This window comes from Phragmites australis, chromosome 18 (genome assembly GCF_958298935.1).
Source record: "Phragmites australis chromosome 18, lpPhrAust1.1, whole genome shotgun sequence".
In the NCBI taxonomy this organism is placed as follows: domain Eukaryota; kingdom Viridiplantae; phylum Streptophyta; class Magnoliopsida; order Poales; family Poaceae; genus Phragmites; species Phragmites australis.
Genome location: NC_084938.1, coordinates 5,785,156 through 5,798,386, shown reverse-complemented (window position 1 = coordinate 5,798,386; position 13,231 = coordinate 5,785,156). Strand labels below are relative to the sequence as shown.

Sequence of the window (13,231 nt, the reverse complement as noted above, 5' to 3'; positions counted from 1 at the left end):
TGATCTCTGTTGTACTAGTTATTTTGTAATTTATCTTAACTATTTGAGTTAGTACCTACTATCTAGTATGAACAACTTGTGTTGTACTACCAAGCTTTACATTTTTTTTTTCCATTGAACTCCGTATGCTGCCTCCGATTCGAATGCCCAACACGGAAATCATGGGTCTGCCACTGCAGAGAAAAGGGGTTGGTTGAGAAGTTGGTTAGGATTTAGAGGGTTATGTCAAATGGTCATTTATATGTTTTATCTTGTGAGAAACACAAATCAAATATCCATTCTCCAGATGGCTAGATGAGTATGATTGGCTCTAAAGTAATGCAATTATCAATACAATATGCTAGCTAAATGATTGGAATAAGCTGACCACCATACGAATATTTAGTCCAGTTGCTTGCTCAACCTCCATTCTAATTTGAATAGCTTTGTTGTGTAGATAGGTTTTCAATTAGGAAGGTTTGTGCAATCTAAATTTCCTAATAGACCGTTGTTTGCGGATACACCACTAAAGATCCTTCTCTTCCTCTCCTCTCCAATCCAAGTTCGCCGAAGGGAGCTTATGGCTTTCTTTTGTTGATCATATTGAATTGTCTCCTTCGGTGATGAAGACTCTATGGCGCAATATTTTTTAGGCCACTTGGTTTGAGCAATGTGTTTGTTTGATTCGAAAAATAAAAAAGTGGGTCTCTCTCCTAAGCAGAAATGCTAGCAGAGAAAATGAAACGATCACTCCATGAAAAAATTTAGGATGAAATGGTTTCTCAAATCAAACACATCATCCATGCATGCATCTTCCGGCATCATGCTCCGCAACTAAATGCATGTCTCACTTGTAAAGCAAACTCCCTTACTTAGCAGTACTTGCCTACTACTTGGCAAGTATATTGGTGGGAGCTGGTGATTTAAAGAGGGCGCAATTGAACAACCTTACCTTTACAAAACGGATCCAAATCCTCTACATTAAACCAGGTGTGTACAGTGAAATGTGCCATATGTTACAGTACTCTACAGTAATTAATCATTTTATTGTAGCTACATACAGGAACTTTTGTACTATATCAATCAATCCGAAGCGCCGGATCGGACAGCTGAGATTTCTCATCACTGCATATCACTATAAATCCTATGCAGTGACTCCTTCACTACATAGAATCTGGATCATTACAAAACTACCAATGCTCCATCATTGATAACTTCGGGACTAGAATAACTTCCATGTATGACAACATGGGGATAGGGGTCACCCTCTGCATATATATATTTTTACATCTGTTTGTAACTTTATGTCTCTAATTTTTGGATTGTAATAGGAGGTGACGCAATAGTAACTACAGTTGAGTATATATATATATCGTTAGCATCACTTCTAAGTTCTTGTTGATCCGGAGTTACTATTATGTATCACATAAATAAACCGGATATATACTCTTTTATCACTCTGAGCATACTTATATAATTATTTTAAGATAAATTATTTGAAAAAATTGAAAAAAAAGTCTATCAATTTTAATAGATTTTAATATACACACACATCCACTTTTCATCTCTCTTGCGAGGGCACCGTAGCCCTAATTTACTTGTTTAGAATCCAGGAGTGAGCGTGTTTCGGTTCTATTAAACTAACTTTTAAACAGTTTCCACAAAAAAGTGGAACTCCTGTAAACATCACATGAATTTTTGTCTTTCGGGTTAAAATCTTATTTGATTCAATTAGATCTAAGGAAGAGATATATAGTATTGTATACACAAGTTAAGAATATGTAAGACACATTTATGCTATGATGTTTTTTTTCAATGAGTAAACAGACACGTACTCTTTTAACCCTTCATTGATCGTGTACGTTGGCAAAAAATAACGCAAGATGCTGGATCGATTTCATGAAATGTCTTCAATGATCGGTACCCCAATCGCACATTCACACCAATATATGTGCGCAGTTACACCCCCATATGTACTGCCTTGAGCTCTCCAAGTTTTAACCATACACCGCACGGCAAGCTGCACGTTCTTCCACGACCGACACTACTGCCGAGTCGGGCGCCATGGTTCTGGAGGCCACCGCCTGTCGACCGTCGTGCCGAGCTCGGTGACCGGGGAGTTGGTGGACTACGAGCTCGCGGACGCCGACCTGCTCCACAAGCTGCACTACCTCCGGGCGGTGCACGTCTTCCGTGGGCCGGCGCCCGGCGACGTCGACGCGCTGACCGTCCGGGCGCTCAAGGAGCCCATGTTCCCGTGGCTCGACATGTACTTCCCCGTCAGCGGCCGACTCCGGCGCCACGCTGCCGGCGGTGAGGGAGAGGAAGTGCCGGCGGGGCGGCCGTACGTGCGGTGCAACGACTGCGGCGTGCGCGTCGGGGAGGCCGACTGCGACGCCACCGTCGAGCAGTGGCTGAGGAGGAGGCGGAGCACGGCGGTCTGTCCAGGGTGCTGTCCTACGACAAGGTGATCGGGCCGGAGCTAGCTCCTCTTCTCGCCGCTGCTCTACGTGCAGGTTCGAACCCAGCCACTTTGGCTGGCTGGCTTCTCTTACCTAGATCTCTGTGGCATACTTGCGCAGAATATTTTTGCATGGTAATTGGTCTAGAAGTAGAAAATTCTCATTTCCCGATTTGGATTTTGTCTTCGCCGCTACAGTCTCTTAGTGAAATGTCTCTCCGGACATAGAAAACGAATGTGCGTCCCAGTAGCAAAAATCGTGAGATGCACGCATCCAAACTAGAAAATGCAGTGATAACATAATCTAGTTGCTTCTTAAATACTCATTCTCTTAAAAAATGTAAGGTGTATTTTGTTTTGAAAAAATCATTAAAAGTAAATTTTGGTGATTAATTTCTCTTATAATATGTTGTCAACTGCTATAGAATCAACATCATATTAAAAGTATTTTGAAATACAAATCTATTAAAATAAAGTTTGTATACTAAACATGCATATAATTTAACTAATTATTAGTTAAAACTTATAAAGTTTGATTTTTTTTAAAACAAAGTACGTCTTACATTAGTAGAACTAAAAAACAAGCTCAGAGTAATGGTCTCTTTTGTACAAATAAGCTTTAGCTATACTCCACGTAGTAATCAATTTCAAGCTAGTGCTATGTGTTCCGACAGTAGCTGCTGCAGAGAACAGCATCCATAAGTTTCAGAAAGGGTTCACAACTTCACATGGCGCGAGTGAAGTGAAGTGAAGGCTCCTGCTCGCAGCCTTGCATGTGTACTTGTCCTCCGATCCTCTCGGCCTCTCTCGTACTTCCTGAAAATCTTCAAGCATGTCGTCAAAAGATGGGCACCACACAAGGTCGGATCGAAGTCTACTCTGCTAGAGCAAGAAGGTCTGCACCGTCAGGTTCAGCTTTCTTTCGCCTGTTCTTCAGTCCAATTGCTGCGTCTCGTAGCAATTGATTTCCCTGGCCAACCACCTTATGAAAGAAACCAGGACAAAGAGTACAGTGAATTGAAGTTGCTAGTACTGCAAACCTTCAATGCTGATACAGAACCTATGTTCAGAACCCTCCAAAAACCCAACAACTTATCATCGTTGACATTGAACAGTCAAATAAACCTCAACTAAGAATAACTGTTGCATATATATTTAGTTATAAGGTAAGATTGAAAATTGTGTTCATCTATTGTATAAAGCAACTTATACAATGTTTTAAGAACTAATAAATTTTTTATTAAGTTAACTATCGAAGATCATCAGTCCATCAAAATTCGGCGGTGATAAGTACGTATTCGCGAACATAGGGAACATATGCAAATTTTGCAGGGCGCCTCTCTCAAGATGGCACATATATTGTATTTTTTACTCAGAACCTTACATTTCTTGGTGAGTTGTTCATGGCTTAGTTTTCATGAGCAAGAAGGTTATTGGCACTAAACTCAAAGTGGCAAGTAATTGAACAGATCACCAGCTTCAAGTGCGGCGGGATGGCGGTCGGCTTCACGTGGGCGCACATCATCGGAGACATCCCCTCCGCCGCTGCCTGCTTCAGCACGTGGGCCCAGCTCGTAAGCGGCAAGAACCCTCCGGCACCCGCAATGCGGGACCCACTCTGCATGCCGCTGTCGATCACACCTGCCAGCGTGACGGCCCCACCATCAGTCAAGGCCACGGCCGCGTCCGTCGGTGACCACTGGGCGGTCCCGACCGGCCATGACATGGCGCACTTCTCCTACCACGTCACCGAGCAGCAGCTGCAGGGCCTCCAGCTCCGCGCGCTCGCGGGTCGCCGTCAGGTGGGCCCGTTCGAGCTGGTCTCGGCGCTGATGTGGCGGGCGCTGGCCGAGATCCGGGGCACCGGGGAGGAGACGACGCGCACGGTGACCGTCGTGAGGGCAGACGCGGTGCCCGTGCGGAGCGGCGGCCGGGGGCTGAGCAACGAGCACCGCATCGGGCACGTTGTCGCGGCCGGCTCGCTGGCGCTGGCGGAGGCCGAAGTCGCTGAGCTTGCGGTGCTGCTGGCCGGCGCGAACTTCGACGTGGCCGGCGCGGTAGCCGCGGCGTGGGCGGGCGCGGACGCCGTCGTGTACGGCGCCAGCCTGACGTTCGTGGACGCGGGGAACGTGGACGTGCACGGGCTGGAGCTCGCGGGGCGGCGCCCGGCGCACGTGGAGTACGCGACGGCGTCGGCGACGGCGGCGCGGCCGGACCGTCGCGGCCGTCGTGCGCCGGGGCGAGGCCGACCGACTCCGTGACGCGCCGCGCGTCGCTTGATCGAGCTAGCCTAGCACGTTTGTTAGGCTCAATTAAAAAGGAATCTGCACGACGCACGGTTGCACGTAGGAAAGAAACCCTCCCGCGACACCTGCACGACGCCTCACACCATTTCATTCCGAAAGGAGTTTGAACTCCTAGAACTTTGTAATACAATGTTAACAACTTCTAGAACTTAAATCCTAGAAGTTTGTATAAGAAACCAATAATTGACCTCAAGAGCGGATGAGTAAGGGGTTAAGGAAGAAGAGAGACAAAGTTGTCACACGTGTTAGCGATTTTTCTAATACTAAATTTATTATATTTATGAAAAAGTTTTAATAATAGATCAAAATTATAGTTTCCATCTAGTCCACATCTATATAACAACAGATATCATAAAGACGTGAAGTAACAATAGATGTTATTTTAGAATGTATGCAGTTAAACTTTAAAAACTTTGACTATTAATACACACAAAATTGCTAGTATTCGACATATGCAAATTATATGAGTGGATTTGCTATGAAAAATACTTTCATGTGATTATATGTTCAACAAACTTAACTAATAAGTAATTATAAAAATAATATTAAATATATGTATTAGAGACCGTGTCGTCATCCTAAATAATAAGTAAAAAAGAACGGAGATGGTAACAAAGCTTAGACGCTATTATCAAAACTTCGTCAATATTATCTCAAGTTAATAAAAGCTTATTTTAAACATCTATGTAAAACCTCTGATATACGACTTTAGCCATTGACTTATGTTGTATATATTTGTAAAAGATAGTAAAATTATCAAACTCATTCTGATTGAAAATATAAGTTACTTTAGACTTCTCATGTATTCTCTTCTAGACACTTTTTTTCTCCTTTCTTCCTTCATTTCATTTGCTTAATAATTGCTATCACCCTCACAAATAAATGAGATATTTTTTCTAACATAATATAAATAAAGAGCAACAAAGCTATTTAATCTGTTTTTCAAAGTTAATTCAGACCCTTGTGTTTCTTTTGGAGACGAGCCTGATATTTGGTTAGTCAAAAAACCCCATCCCCGACAGGGAATGAGTCCATTTTGGCTCAGGCTCGAGAGACATTGAGCATGTGGGTATTGGGCCTGGGCCTGGGCCTGGGCTGGCCCTGCCGTCCAAGCAAAGCCCTTGCTCCGCTCCGCCGCCTGGCACCCCGGCATTCTCCTTCGGCCGCTCCGCCTGACGCGTCCGGTGGAGGGAGAGGCATCTGGAGAGGAGAGAAGACATTAGCATTTGTCGTCGCCGGCGGCGCGCAAGCTGTAGCGGCCGCCTGAGTCGAGGGGTAGGATGACTAGACTGCGCGGTCCAGCGACAAGCGCGGAGGAGAGTGGCGGCCCCGTCGTCGTCGGCGCGAGGGAGCTGAAGAGGTGCGGAGCCGGGTTCGGCATCATCGTCGCGGTCGAATCGACCGCGAAGGCGCGGAACGGCGATGCGCTGGCGGTGGCAATGGCCAGCTGCTGGCGCCACCAACAGTGGGGGGAACCGCGCCCGGAGCGACGGCGCACCGCGGCGTGGCCCGACGGTGGCAGCGGGAGTGGGGCGCCATGGCCGCATCCGGGCTAGCGTGGCCGGGCGAATAGCGCGACCAGGTGATGCTAAGTGTCATGAATCGCAGTCCTGCTCCTAATCCTAAGTTCATGTGGTCATTAGAGCAATTGGGCTCGAATACAAGTTGCAGCTCCAATCAGGCTAAACGCGTTAGCCATTTAGCTGCAGCAAAGTAAGCATCTGACATGGCGAGTTGCATGTATCTATCAGGCATTCCACAATTTCGACATGTAGTTTATGCTCATTTTTGCCATGCTGCCGATGCATATAAGGACTAGTACTGTATTGAGTCCAGTTGGTCACTTTTTGTAGTGTTTCCAAGGCCTGTGATAGAGCAAGATTTTAATTCCACGTATTAATTGATGTTTTTATTTCAAGGTAGTTCCGGCAGGCCTTATGACACAAGAACGCCATGATCACATACAAGTATACAACAGTTGCAAAGATTCCAGGCATGCTCAATGGTGGAAAGTTTGAGCCAAGTTGCAAAGATTCTAGGTGGCTGCAACATCGATGAATAAATTGAAATCCCTAGGAAAGGTGGCAACAGTAGAACTCATGTGGGTAATCGGAAAACGGAGTACACAGGTGTGGCGGTTCACCAAAGGGTAGGGCTGAAAGAGGAGGATGGTCATCAATGGCATTGAGCTTGCCATGAGCTATGGTACCGTTGTTGAGGAGGGAGAGTCAGTGGTGGTAGTGGTCTTGCCACGAGTAAGGTGCTGTCATTGAAGAGTCAGTGGCCGGAAGCTGATTGTTGGTTTTGCAGATAAAAACTCTGAATATTGAACTTCCCCCTTGGTGAAAACCTTGCAGCCCAATCTCAATTACATTGTTACATGGTTCATCTTTCTTTTGCTCTTAGGGCGTGTTTGGTCCGGCTCCTGCTCCGGGCTTCTCAGTGGATATTTGTGGTACTTGTCTGCAAGCTGGGAAAGCAGTATGACAAACTGACAACACCATTTGGGATTGTTCTCCAAGGGCTACAAAACATAGCATATGTCATCATTTAACCATCTGGAACTCCAGATCATCGTGCTTTCCCTACATTATTATTGTCTTGCAAGTTACTTCATGCACAGGCCAATATAAGATGGATGACATATGCACAAAGAAAAAAGGGAAAAAAAAGGGCAGAGATGCAACACTTATGCCTTCAAACAAAATGGGTTGAGACTACTTTGATCCCAAATGCTTGGGGGCCTGGTGAGAGATACAAGAAAAGCATACCTTAATTTACCCTTCCTCATATTTCAAGAAACGTATACATAAAAGGGCATAGAACCAGCAGTATCTCTAGAAAGAGTGCTTCTTTAGTGCTCTGCTCTCACAAGAAAGGAACATGTACCCAATCGGGGCCTTAAATTAAGATTATGCAGAAGCTAATGCAGTTCTACATGCCAAAGCAAGGAAGAAATATCATTGGGCTTTCAGCTCAAAGTAGACCAAACAATCATCTCTTCTAAGGTATGTACACAAACTTTAGATTAATTTTATATATCTTAGTTCGAAGAGTACTTGCACTCCTGCTTCCTTCTGAAAAGAAACATAAAGTTACGTAAAGCTAATTATATAATTAATAATGCATGTAGTAACAGTAGTGTAACACCAGAGTGATGCTAAATAATGTAATAAAGGACCTGCCCTGTTTTTCTTATTCATGTATGCTACATACTAAAGAAAAGGTGGGGCAACACATAACGAATCAAGGTCATTGGTATAATCCAAGAATGTAGAACCATCCACAAGCAAGCAAGTAATTATTACTCTTTCTAAGAACATCCTTTTTTGGTCTCTATGTTTCAGCTATGCTTGTGAAACTATTGAGACATAAATCATTGTAATTTCACATAAAGGCACATTAAGTCCGGTCAAAATAAACACACATAGGTTGAACCATTTAAAATTGTGCAAGAAGGGAAACAATTTAGAAATACTGTCGCATAGCTGCCTCAAGCTCCTTTTTTTGTGCATAATTTCTTTCAATTTTTCATTTGGCTTCTTTGAAGTCACTTCACATATAGAATTCTGGTGTAAGCATTAACATCTAACCACTTTTCATTGTTTTTCCTCCAGGACAAACTTGTAACTTCTTCCAACTCTCATTATGGTTTCACCTAAAGGGATTACAATTTAATTTTCAATATATAAAGGGTTAACATGATGTAGTGCCGATGGACCATGCTGGTTGTTCACTAGCTGTACAGGAGAAAAAATCATATGAGAATTCACGATTGAACCCTTGCTTGGACTAAGTTTTGGCTGAATGCACCTCCGCGCCTCATTATTCCAATGAAGCATGGGTATGTGAAGTTTATCCTGGTCATTTTAGCCAATTTTTACCTCCTCAATAACTTCCTAACAAAACTTTCTTACTAAGAGATTAGCATAGTTACTTCTCCTCGTAGGATTACCACGGGGGATCTATAGCCATCAATTGATGCAAGTGATATAAGATAAGGATAAAGCAATGTGTATGATCACTGTGGGCAAACGGTTTTGGAAAGTAAGTAATTAAGAACTTTCTTGTTGCTATATGTGCATGGGGCTAAATCGATAAATATGTTAAACAACGGTAGTATACCAAGGAGTTTGTTATTCGTGCATGGAGTTAAATTGATATCTTTGTTGAAGTGAGTTGAACCATGATAGTATTAGAAAAAGTTTATTTTTCTGGAAAAGCTGAGCTAACCTATATACATGGTTGCAACCAACAGGTGGTCTGAGACATAGGAAAGCTATAGTGCACAATGGAGAACTTGATCAAACTATTTAACGGCTGGGAAATTCAACTGCTTGTGCTTCTTAGCTTCACACTACAATTATTCCTCTTCTTTACTGGTCACCTTCGGCGGCGTAGCGCCAACATGTTCCCTCAGTTCTCAATTTGGATAGCATATTTGGGAGCAGATTGGCCAAATGGCCAAATCTTCACCCTGTTTTGAGACATCCAAAAGTTTATGGTTCCATGTTGGATTTTGACTATACTATTGTCTTTATGCATGTGCTCACCGAGGTACGCCTGAGTAAATACTGTTGAGAAAAAACATGAATTTTAATGTTTCACCTGGGCCCTTTTCTGTGCTGGACCGGTTGGCCCAATTGTCTTTGTGGTCTCCAGGCCCATGCGATGCTGGATAAATGAGCTGGACATTGGTTCGGTTAGGGTAAGCAGGGAAAAGGAGAGAGCAGAGAGAGATAGATGGCAGCAGCCGTATGCTGTGGTGGCGGCGCCACTTCCATGCGGTTCCTTTGGGAGTCGTGGGTGGTGGAAGGCGCAGATGCCTCCATTGCTAGGGCGGCTCCCTCTCTTTGTGAAGTGCAGAGGAAAATTTCTTCTCCGGTGTGGATTTGAATCCTCTCATTTTTCCTTGTTTCCTATCTGATCTCCTTCTTCCTGCTATGGATCACCACCTCTTAGCCTGAGGCGAGAGTTGCTCGATCTTTGTCCTTGGTGGTGTTGTGGTTGAAGAGATTGAGTGAAGGAGCATCTGTGTTGGATTTTGGCCGGAGCTATGAATGCCGAGGCTTACCCGCACGAGCTGAATGCGGTGCAGTGAGGCTTTGTACCTTTGTTTTTCTCGCCGGTGGCAACGGCGACGAATAGGATTTCTGGGACAGCGACCTTCGACTCGTGCCTTGCATCCATTGATTTGCTTTTAAGTGAATCTCACTGTGAGTATTTCGATTTCACTTCTCTTTTCCATCTCTCTATTAATCTGGTCGGCTTGGTTGAAATGAAATGCTCTGCGATATCGATGGTACACTGAAATTGGTAATGTGATCTGAGTAAACTAGTTTCTAACCTGTAAAGTTCTCTAGTTGTTTTAACTCTGCTTGTTGTATCTCTGAATGGGTGCTGTTGTTGATCCATTTTGGTCAGGTGCGATAGGTGTTTTATTCTTTTACTGTCCAGATGGGTCAGTGATTGATTTGGCGAACTAATGCTCTGTGGTTAATCTGACTATATCAATGATTTGACTTCTTTCTCTGAATATTTGTTTTTTTTGGGTAGAACAACAACACTGCCACCTTAATTGTTTCGTCTAGAGTTGGTATACAGGTTATGAAACTAGTAAAGGCTTAGATTCATTCCAATTTATGATGTGTACAGGTTATGAAACTAGTAAAGGCTTAGATTCATTCCAATTTATGATGTGTAGCTTGCAATAGGGGGCAAGACTTTAACTGTCTTGGGGCCATGTGTTGCAAATCACTTGAGAGCTCTTTTATCTAATTTATTCAATTGATGTTCAGTACACATGTTTGTTGTGATTATCACTTGGAACTGCTACTGTTTTCTTGTGATATCATGTGTAAGAGAGATGGTATATTCACTTGTTGTTCAGTACTGTTTTTCTATACATGATGAATGATATATTTGTTTTTCAACCGGTGGCTCATTTTGATAGATCATGTTTATCATCTATGGCATGTTATGCTGTTTCTATTCTATATGTGGGATTGTGTTAATGCTCTTTTTGTCGCACATTAAACAACAATCTAGAAATCCTATTGCTTCTGTGATGGCTAGTTCTAGCTCTTCTACCCCATCACTGTCGTCCTCGGACACGATTAAGTCTAAGCTTCGATGGGGCCGGCTTTAAGCGTTGGCAGGACATGACGAGGCTATGGTTGATGGTGCTCGAACTTTTCTAGGTCCTCACCGAAGAGTCGTCCACCTCTCTGAGAGAAGCTGTGCAAGACGAGGTCGAAAGAACGCGTCTCGATCGACGTGTTAAGGGTTCGTTGGGAGATGGCTAATGCCTCTGCCCTAGCATGTCCTTTGACCGTCCTATTGAACAGGCTCTTCGACGTCTACGTGAGGTTCGAGGAAGCGCACAAGGTGTGATCAGAGCTGAATGACAAGTATACTGAAAGAGACAACGACAATGAGTCCTTCATAGCGGCCAATTATCTGAACTTTTGTATGGGAGATGGCAGATCAGTCATGGAGCAAATCCATAAGTTACAGCTAATCGTGCGAGACCTAGGCCAGTATGATTGTGTCCTTCCTGAGAATTTTTAGGATAATGCCATTCTAGCCAAGCTGTTTGCTTCTTGGCGTGACTTAGTCACTGCGCGTCGGCACTTAAAGCAGCGATTGACTCTTAGCGAGCTCATTGCTGCTATAAATGCCGAGGAGAAGTCCAAGGCATGCTATGGTGGGATGAAGGCGCCCGCTCAAGCTAACCTTGTTGAGCACAAGAACCATCCTGAGAGGAATATGAAGAAAGAGAAGACCAAGCCTAGATTCTCAGGACCGAAGGCTAATGCTATGATACTGGCAAAGGCAACTCCACTAGTGGGGCGCAGATGGTGGATCCGTATTGATGGGGAATGGGGTTGAGGCAGCAGTACGTGGAGTAGAGCAAGTGAGTCTAAAGCTAACTTCCGGTAAGACTCTTGTCCTGAAGGACGTGCTGTTTGTATTTGCCATGACCCGTAATCTACTTAGCGGATCAATATTGTGCCGACAATGAATAAAGTTAGCATTCGAGTCAAATAAAGTAGTGTTGTCCAGGTGTGATTCGTTTGTAGAAAAAGGCTATAATTGCGGAGGCATGTTCCACATTTCTATTCTTGATAGTTCTGCAAACATTTTCTATTCTTCATATTCTAATAAGAACATTGATATTTGGCATTCTCGTCTTTATCATGTTACTAATAAAGCAATAGTGCGTTTGAGCAAGATGGATCTTATTCCCTCATGTAATTATGACAAGAGCCATAAGTGTGAGGTGTGTGTGCAAGCTAATGTGTGCAAGCTAAATAGCCCCGCAAACCGTTACACTCGGTTGAGGGGAGAAGCACCACGTCACTTGAGCTGATCCATTCTAACCTTTGTGAGATGAATGAAATACTAACTAAGGGTGACAAAAGATACTTCTTTACTCTTATAGATGATGCTATCATGATTCTGCTATATCTATTTGCTTAGGACAAAAGATGAAGCATTAGAATATTTTAAGATTTATAAGGCTAAGGTGAAAAACCAACTGGGGAAGATAATAAAGAGACTGAGGTCTGACAGAGGTGGGGAATATATTCCCAGGGATTTCTCCGAGTTCTATGAAGAAATTGGCATAATCCATAAGTTTATGCCACCATACTCACCACAGGCTAACGGAGTAGCCGAGAGAAAGAACCGAACGATTTGTGACTTGGTTAATGCCTTGTTACAAAGTTCTGGTATGGCTAACTCATGGTGGGGTGAGGCTGCTCTCACAGTTAATTATGTCCTGAACAGGGTTGCACTTCGAATTCGCGAGGCAACCCCTTATGAATGATGAAAGGAGAGAAAATCGAATTTGTCCTTTCTTCGCACATGGGGTTGTTTAGCAAAAGTACATGTTCCCCTGTCGAAGAAGAGGAAGTTAGGACCAAAGATTGTCGACTGTGTCTTTCTGCAGTATGCACACCAGAGTACCTCCTATAGATTACTAGTGGTCTATTCTGATGTCTCAGACATTACTGTCAACTCGATAATGGAGTCTCGAGATGCTACATTCTTTGAGCACATCTTTCTTATGCGATAAAAGGAAGTAGTTACCCATGATCTTTTAGTTGATGATTCTGTTCCTCAGAGTGTTGGAGACACGGTTCCTGAATTGGAACTTAGAAGGAGCAAGAGGCAAAGAATTGAAAAATCACTGAGAGATGACTTTGTCACCTTTGTCGTGGATGGTGAAGCATGAAACCTTTCAGAGGCATACGATTCTCCAGAAGCGGAGTACTAGAAAGAAGCAGTCCGTAGTGAGATGGATTCAATCATTACTAACGAAACTTGAGAGTTAGCAGACCTCCCAGTTGGCTGCAAGTCGGTCAGCTGCAAATAGATCTTCAAGAGAAAGCGTAGACCCGATGGTACTATAGAAAAGTACAAGGTCCGATTAGTGGCTAAGGGTTTCACGCAAAGGAAGGTGAGGACTACTTCGATGCGT

General features: G+C 43.7%; 1 long non-coding RNA gene and 1 pseudogene across 4 annotated transcripts; both read left to right on the top strand.

Annotated features, from left to right (window-relative positions):
- Positions 1-1,862: 1,862 nt before the first annotated feature.
- Positions 1,863-4,720, top strand: LOC133899496 (protein ECERIFERUM 2-like; annotated as a pseudogene).
- A 1,185-nt stretch (positions 4,721-5,905) lies between these two features.
- LOC133899814 (uncharacterized) lies at positions 5,906-13,018 on the top strand. Of its 4 annotated transcripts, none has more exons than XR_009906428.1 (4): positions 5,906-6,328; positions 6,670-7,754; positions 8,364-8,590; positions 9,005-13,018. It is a non-coding gene; the product is annotated as an uncharacterized LOC133899814 (long non-coding RNA). The 4 variants fall into 4 exon arrangements; XR_009906427.1 differs by having other exon boundaries at positions 6,666-7,754; XR_009906429.1 differs by having other exon boundaries at positions 5,906-6,459; positions 6,666-7,754.
- Positions 13,019-13,231: the final 213 nt, after the last annotated feature.